The sequence below is a fragment of the Zootoca vivipara genome, chromosome 1 (assembly GCF_965207765.1).
Source record: "Zootoca vivipara chromosome 1, rZooViv2.hap1.1, whole genome shotgun sequence".
Taxonomy (NCBI): Eukaryota; Metazoa; Chordata; class Lepidosauria; order Squamata; family Lacertidae; genus Zootoca; species Zootoca vivipara.
In genome coordinates, this window is record NC_142582.1 from 117452309 (window position 1) to 117461059 (window position 8751).

At 43.8% G+C, this 8751-nt stretch overlaps 1 non-coding gene across 1 annotated transcript; it reads right to left on the reverse strand.

Annotated features, from left to right (window-relative positions):
* Window positions 1-3532: 3532 nt before the first annotated feature.
* TRNAT-UGU (transfer RNA threonine (anticodon UGU)) lies at window positions 3533-3601 on the reverse strand. Its single transcript has one exon. It is a non-coding gene; the product is annotated as a tRNA-Thr (tRNA).
* Window positions 3602-8751: the final 5150 nt, after the last annotated feature.

The window sequence follows — 8751 nt, forward strand, 5'->3', positions numbered from 1 at the left end:
CAGTGAGCACTCAGGGCTGATTTCCTTCAGAATGGATAGGTTTGATCTTCTTGCAGTCCATGGGACTCTTAAGAGTCTCCTCCAGCACCATAATTCAAAAGCACCAATTCTTCGGCGATCAGCCTTCTTTATGGTCCAGCTCTCACTTCCATACATCACTACTGGGAAAACCATAGCTTTAACTATACGGACCTTTGTCGGCAAGGTGATGTCTCTGCTTTTTAAGATGCTGTCTAGGTTTGTCATTGCTTTTCTCCCAAGAAGTAGGCGTCTGACTGCAGTACTCTGGCTATACCTGGGAAATTCCAGGTGTATGGCAACCCTATAATGTATAATGAGTTAGGCATTCATGTACCAACTCTTCCCCTGCCTGCTTAGAGCAAATGTCTGAAAGGGCTTCTGACTGCATTCAGTGGAATACAAACTAATGTGTGATCAGGAGCCCAGGGTGCTACCAGAAGTCTCAACCTAGACAAGGCACCAATTGCATCCAGCTAAACATAATTGGAAGCCCCCTTCAAACCACTGTGATACTTATTTGGAAGCCAGTGGGATTAGGGGTCTTGCAGGGGACATTGGGGTTTGGGTGCACTGTTCAGTTCAATAAATTTTATTGTTTATAGCCAATGGCCTTCACAATACAGTATGAGCACAAATCACACAGCTGCAAAACAAAGGACATTGCATGCACCAAACCAGGACAAATTTACAATGCCCAAAATTTAGAAACGTTCCTTCTAGTCGGCATCCCTAGGGTTTGGCATTTGCACTAGCCAGAAAGCTTGCCCTTATCTTTCTTGCTGCTAGTGCAAATAGTGGCACCCTATAGCTGAAAGCATGTCAAAATGCAAGTAGATAAATAGGAACCGCTACAGCGGGAAGGTAAACGGCGTTTCCATGTGCTGCTCTGGTTCGCCAGAAGCGGCTTTGTCATGCTGGCCACATGACCTGGAAGCTGTACGCCGGCTCCCTCAGCCAATAATGCGAGATGAGTGCGCAACCCCAGAGTCGGTCACGACTGGACCTAATGGTCAGGGGTCCCTTTACCTTTATAGCTGATGCACACTGTCCTCTAAACATGTTTGGCCCTTCTGTGGTTAGGCTGAATGCCTAAACACGGTTGATGAAAGGAAGACGTATGGCAGTTTGAGGGTTGTTGGGTTTTTTTAAGAAATCGAAAACCATCCTTTGCACATGGGTGCGGCAGCAACATTTCTGTCCACTTTGGCCTGCAAAGAAGTGATGTGCTCAGCACGAAGGGCAACTTTGATTCCCCAAACTGGCAGATCGAGTATCTTTTGACAGCTGTTGGAGCTCTATAGTACGGAGGGGAATGAAAATCAAACCCACAATGTCGGCTGGAATATACAGGAACTGGGCAGACTTCTCCTCAGTCCAGGACTATTAGGTTTCCCACTTATTAAGGCACCTTCACTGCTTTTGGCCTCTGGTCCTGTCTTTAAATTGCAGTGTTTATATGAAGCCTGATGCTTCCTGGATTGGTGAGAAATTATGGGAAGCATCAAGCAAAGAGGCTCTCTGTAAAAGATCTGGAACTCACAAATGGCAGCCTAACTGAGGGCAGCCTCTTCTGCAAGAAATGGCACCATTAGAGCGTGATTTAAAACACACCATAAAATATTAACATATTCCGTATCAGACTTATAGCTAATTTCCCCATACTAGGAATGCATCCCGTTGGATGCGTAGAGTTCTAAAATATTGCTTTATTAGATTTTCCCCCTCCCAGTCTTATTAGTGTGTTTGCATGCAAATTGCTGTTGGAGTTAATGCCTCCTAATAAGACAGAGGAAATGATTACATTATTAATTTTTAATCATACATGCAATTTACAAAACTTAATCTATGTCCCCATTTAAAAGTCTGTAATAAGAGATGGTTTATTTTTTGATTTTGCACCACTATTGCATTGCTGTCACCATGTTTCCTTTTCATTGCAGCTAATATATCTCACTTACTTTATCCCAGTATTTAGCTTGGAGATGTAGTGCAGACTGTCTTCATATCCGCTGCAGGCTTGTTTGCCTTTGTGATCTGCCAAGCCCAGTGTGGTAGAGCAGACATCTATGGCAGCCCACCAGAGATTTGGGAAGTCTCATTGTTTGACCAAAATAGGGACTTGGCAAGTCACAAAGCATGGCTGGCAGGCTTTGTTCATGTCGACTGTGCACAGGAGTGCTCTATCGTCTATCAGCACTGACCTTATAAGCACGTTTGTGGTAACTAAAGGCAAAAAAGGTGTCCAGATGTTGACTTCAACTCCCATCAGCCCCTGCTAATACGGCCAATAGTTAGAGAAGATGGGAGTTGTAGCCCAACAACCACAATATGGAGGGCACCACATCAGCTCCCCCTGTTATACATTGTCAGTTTGATTCCATAATTTTGTTCAGGCCTGAGAAATTACCATGGAAATGTAGGTCATCCTTGTATTTCCCCATTCAATACAAGAAACGGATCCACGTTACAAAAGGAATGCATGAAGCTGCCCAGCTATTGAACTGAACAGAGAATTGCATTGCTTGAGGAGGTGTTAAGTTCTAGAAAAACAGAATAGTCCAAAGATTGGTGTGTGAGAACTAGCTTCTGATGGATAGGCAGTGCTTTTTTTCTTTGAAAAAAATGTTTAGGGTACTCTCATTCTGACTGAGACTCAGGAAACACCGTGACATGAAATGAGGCCACCATTGGTGGTAGCAACGGAACTGACGATTCAAGGTGCTACAGAAGAAATTTAATTTTTTTTAGTATCTTCTCCCATTAGATTCACAAAACATTTAGGGGTATGCGTACCCCTGAGTCCCCCCCCTCCAAAAAAGCACTGTGAATAGGCAAGAACTCCTGGCAAGTGGGCTTCTTTTCACTATCACTCCCAAACAAGCGTTCTGTGGACAGATTCTTTCGCCATTTCTATCTAGTCCACTGAGATATCAAAACACATCTAGGCCCTGAGAATGTGGTGGAGTTTTAAAGCTTAGAGAAGCTGGATAGGGAAGCTGAAAAGGGGAAAAATATATTTGTAGACACCCCACCCCAGTCCGATTCAGGAGACCCATGTAGCCATGCATAGAAGAAGGCTTCTCTATGTGCATCACTTAATGGATCAGGGATGCTGGATGGGAAGCAATGTAGGGCTTTTTTTCTGGAGTTTTTCTGGCATTTTTGTACTAGTGTTGTACATCACTTCTACCCTGCCGAAGCTGTCCATTGGCTTTGATTGTTACGCTACACACAGGCAGACTCACTGACTGACGACTGAGTTGATATGCCTTAATTACTGCTATAGATGGCACTGGGTTGTTGCCGTAGCAACTGGCTTGGCTGGCCCTGCACCTGTTGGCTTATCTCGTATATGGAAGAAATTAACCCCTTCCTCCATGTCCAGTTTCTCCCACATCAACTACCACTAGAAGCACAGGGACCTTTGTCAGAGCTTTGGTCCAGCTATTGCCTACATTTCCTGGCAGTGGCTCTCCAGGGTTTTAGGAAGAGAGTGAGTCCCAGCCGTACCTGGAGATGCCAGGAATCGAACCTGGGTCCTTCTGCATACAAGGCAAATACTCTACCACTGAGCCACAGCCCATTCAAAGCCCTCATGTCATAGAAGCCCTAATGATGCTCTTCTGCATGGACTAGAGCTGGTTGAAGACAAGCATCATGGACACCTCTCTGTTCAAAAGAGTATATTTTGAATTGCCAAATCACTGTAACAATTTCAAAATATAATGGAAACAATATGGTGTGACTCTTGATGTTCACTTTGACAGCTGGTGTGTTATTAATTAAAAGTTTGAGAAATAGAATATCTTAACTATGAGGTCTTCTCAATGCATTTAAAATATAGGCATACTGCAGCAAATGACTAGATTGCCCTAAATGGAAAGTACATATCACATTATTTTTAACTTCTTTAACACAAGCGCTTGCTTCATGCTTTTGAATGCTCAGCGAGCTTCATGGGCACAGTCCCAGTAAACCTTTCAACATCTCTGCATGATAGGTCAGCAATATTATGCTCACATTGTTCTTAGGACTGGGCTCAGTGGCCTAATTCTGTCTCCTATCAGGCTTGCTGCTGCTCGTTTGTTTTATGATAGGTCCATAAAGTCCTGTTTTATGCAGACTTTTGGAAATACTGTGTGAAAAGTCCACAAGTAAATTGTCCTCATGTTGTGTGCACTTTTTATACAAAATATGTATTTTTTAAATTTAAAATGCTTCTCAGCTTATTCAGCCATAATGCATGCATTTTGTATGTATCTTCTACGTAAAATACATACTTTTGTGGGAACTCTTCTTGCATATCCCAACTGCATTGCAATAAGCCAACTGGGAGTTGCATTGCGATCCACAGAGGCAACTTTCGGAGCAATGAACAGGGTCAATCCACTGAGAAAAGTGGACGGGCTGAATTGTTCTCCCATTGTGAATTGCCATTAGGAAGCTGAGATACATAGGCAATTCCAGATAAGGAGCAAAGAGGAAATGAAAAGCTATTCTCTGTTCCAATGAGGAAAGGTTACAACACTTCAAGCTCTTTTAGTTTAGGGCAGGGGTGGCCAGCTCTGAAGAGACTGCGATCTACTCACAGAGTTAAAAACTGGCAGTGATCTACCCCCCTTTGGAGTGTTCAGGTCAAAGTTGTTAAACTTTATTTAGAGAGGAGGAAAGCCTCGTTTTTTAGGGGTTCGGGTCAAAGTTGTTGAGATTTTTTAGGAAGGAGGAAGCCCCATTTGTTAGGGGTTCAGGTCAGAGTTGTTGAGCTTTTCTGAGGCAGGAAAGCCCTGTTTTTTTGGGGGGGGGGTGAAGGGCTAAAATGTTGAACATTTTTTAGGGGAGCCAAAGTTATTGAGTTTCTTAGAGGGGAGCCAGTGATCTACCAGTGATCTACCACAGACATCCAGTGATCTACTGCTAGATCACGATCTTCCTGTTGGACGTGCCTGGTTTAGGGAAAAGAACCACAGTTGTTGGCCACTGTGAGAACCAGAATCTGGACTAGGATGGGTTATTGTCCTGTTCTAGCAGGCTATTCTTATGTTCCTATGTAAAATTATGAATATTATGGAAAGAGCAGATAGAGAAAAGTTTTTCTCCCTCTCTCATAACTCTACAACTTATGGGCATCCAATGAAGCTGAATGTTGGTAGATTTAGGACAGATGAAAGAAAGGACTTGTTCACGCAGTGCATAGCCAAGCTATAGAATTTGCTTCCCCAAGATGTAATGATGGTCACCAATTTTGGTGGCTTTAAAAAGGGATAAGACAAATTCATGGAGGAGGAAGGCTACTTGTCACAAGGGCTATGTTCTGCCTTCATTGCCAGAGGCACTATGCATCTGAAAACCAGTTGCTGCCTGGATAGTTTAACTGCTGATAATGCCAAGGTTGCAGGTTCGACAGCTGCCTGTTCCTGCATTGCAGGGGGTGGGATGAGATGATCCTTGGGGTCCCTTCCAACTCTATGATTCTATCAATAGCAGGTGAGCGGAATTCTGTCGTGTCCCATAGGCATCTGGTTGGCAACTGTGGAAACCGAGTTGGGGATTAGATGGGCCATTGGCCTGATCCAGCAGATACAACATAGCAAATCGACTTGGTAACAGATGCCTAGTTATAGTCAGTACTGTCAGGGTTTGTTGTGACTACTCTTGAGTAACGACCGTCCACATGCTTGTCTTTCAGACATTTTTATTGGTGCACATTATTTACAGTGTAACGGATTGCTCATCTCATGTCTACCTGCTCGAGTCAGATTCCTGCACTAAACTCTTCCGCGTTTTTGACCAGCATAAAAGCCTCGGAACTGAGAAGCGCCTCCCTTTCCTTCTCTTTCTCAGTTCCGGCGTCGGAGGTACTGGTCTTCTGTCTGCCCTACTCCTGTCCACTCTTCCTGCCTACGGAGCAGGGGCTCTCTGGTGCTGCCAGAGCCCTGGCACTCCTTCTCTGCTTCCTGACTCACCTCTTCAGACCCCTCGCCCTCATGACTGCTTGGAGACGGGCTGCTTCTGATGCAGGGGGGGGTATCTGTAATCCCTCCCACTTACAGGTATGCATACCCATAAACATTTTGTGTTGCCCTGACTGACTGACTGATGGACGGACTGACATGCCAGCTGTCTCCGCAGTAGCAGTACAGACTGGAGCTCTGTCATTCTCCCTGCTGGTGCCCGGGGAGGGGAGTTGAGGGGCACAGTGGAGGCAATGGCACTGCTTCTCCTCCTCTTGTCAGGCTAGAGCCAGCCGGAGAGCGTTCGCCGCTCCTCGCTCAAGCCGGCCCAACCATTGCTGTCGCTGGGGCCTTCCCGTCCTCTCAGCACTACCGCAGCCTCAAGTTCCTTGTCCAAGGGCTGGAGGGGTGAAGGGGGTGAAGGGGATGGGGAGCAGCCAAAATGAGAGTACCTCTAAACATTTTTTAAGGAAAAAAAACCACTGGTTATAGTTACCTAGAATACAGCTACTCTGGATTGTGGCCTGACAGATCTCTCAATTAAAGCAAATGCCAGCAACTTTATTATGAAGTTAGAGGTAGGTAGCCATGTTGGTCTGTCGTAGTTGAAACAAAATAAAAAATATTTCTTCCAGTAGCACCTTAGAGACCAACTAAGTTTGTCATTGGTATGATCTTTCGTGTGCATGCACACTTAGCTATTATGATGCAAATCAACTGAAAGTTACTCTGCAAGTAGTTTAGATTAATGACTATGTTAATGAACAAATTAACTGCTGGTTCAGACAAAAAGCAAAGGTTAAGTTGATTTTAAAGTCCTTCGGATTATTATTAGTATTAGTATTATTCCATGTCAAGGATAATTTGGGCCATGCATTGAATGGACCGGGTAGTCATTTAATTCTTATAGTTTTGAATCCCAGCATTTTCCAGTGCAGAAACTCTGAATAATGAACCAAAGTGCATTTAAAGATATTCACTGTTATTAGGCTCCATAACTAGCTGTATGGCTAATTTGACTGGTCCCTGGATTAACAGCTCACAAGGGAAAAGAGTTAAGTAACATGAAAGCAGAGCCAAGAAAGTTGCAGAAAAATAATTTAATGAAGAGCCAGTGCGCTTGAAGATGTCACAAGGATAAAAGTCACTTAATGAAGGGATAATCTCTCCCGCTTTGTAGTATATGAAGCAGTAAACTTCCCCCGATGCTGAAAAATCAACAAATCAAGATGGTGTCTTTCAAGAATTTGCCCCTCCCCCAAAACCCTAAAATGCAACTAGGAGAACTGAGAAGAAATCTATTTAGGAATACAGCAATATATATTTAGACCCTATAGAAATACAGGAAACTGTATTTCTGTACAGGAAACAGTCAGAGCACTGGCCCATTAAGTTCAGTATTGCCTACTCTGACTGGCAGCAGTTTTTTGGCATTTCAAACAAGACTGACTTCCAGCCTTGCCAGGAGATGCCAGGAATTGAACCTGGGACCTTCTGCATGCAAAGCAGGTGCTCTACCCCTGAGCTAAGGCCCTTCCTCAACAGTCATTCTGAGCTGGCAAAAGGCCCTACACGTGAGAAGGCAGACCTCTGCACACAAAGTCCTTGGCAGATGTTGAATCACGCTAGCTAGGGATAGGGGGAATTGTAATCCAACAACAGCTGAGGACCTAAGTTTGAGAAACGCTACCTTAAGGCCGGCACCTCGAATTGAACCTGGGAGCCTATTGGCAGCCAGTGCCAATCATGTAGACCCAACAGGATGAAATGGTGGTAACTGTAGAATTAATATCCCCTACATCCGAAATTATACCAGAATCTGTTGGGTTTGGTGTTTACTTTAGACCAGAGGCAGCCAATGTTGTCCCCTCCAGAAGTTGTGAGACTGGGCGTTGTGTTATTTTAATAAAGCTATTGTTGTCATCGTTTGTTGGGCATTCTCCTGAACGGCAAACAATCCCATTCTTCTACAGTGGTGCCTCAACTTATGAATTCAATCCGTTCCGAAGGCACCTTTGTAAGTCGAAAAATTTGTAAGTCGAAAAACGCCATTGGAAACGTGATTTCCCATAGGAATGCATTGAAAACAGAAAAAGTCGTAAGTCGAAGCAACCCTATCTAAAAATTTGTAAGGCGAAAAATCCCTATCTAAAACCACCGCGGTTTTCTTTCGGATGTCAAGACATTCGTAAGCGTGCGGCCATTACCCCCATTCGTAAGTCGGAAAATTCGGTTGTTGAGTCGCTCGTAAGTCGAGGTACCACTGTAAAGGGATAATTTTCCTAATGAGTGTAGGACAATAAAAAGTTGAAGACTTCATTATATATTTTTAGATGCCCGGCCAAAACGTTCCTCTTTAACCAGGCCTTTGTCCGATTAATAAACAGCCTTTTAAATATATCTCTGGGAAAGGGGTTTGTGTGTCTTTTGTTCTGCTGTTTTGATTTAAGTTCTGACTTGTGTTTTTCTCTTGCATTTTATACTGCAAGCCACCCTGAGATCTTTTGATGAAGGGTGGTACATAAATTTAATAAATAATACTGCTATTAATAAGACCAGAATCTTTGCCAATAATAAGCTGGGAGAGGAGGTTCACTTTCCTCTTTCTCCTGCCCAATATATATTTACCTTAAACCTAGCCTTAAGGCAGAAAGCGAATTCTCCCAGAAAGAGGGAAGAAGTTACACCGTCTCCCGGTACGGCTTTAATGTTTGGCATATTTACCACGCCATGTGCCAAATTATGTGTGTTTAGTTGATGGTGTGAATAAAGGCGATGT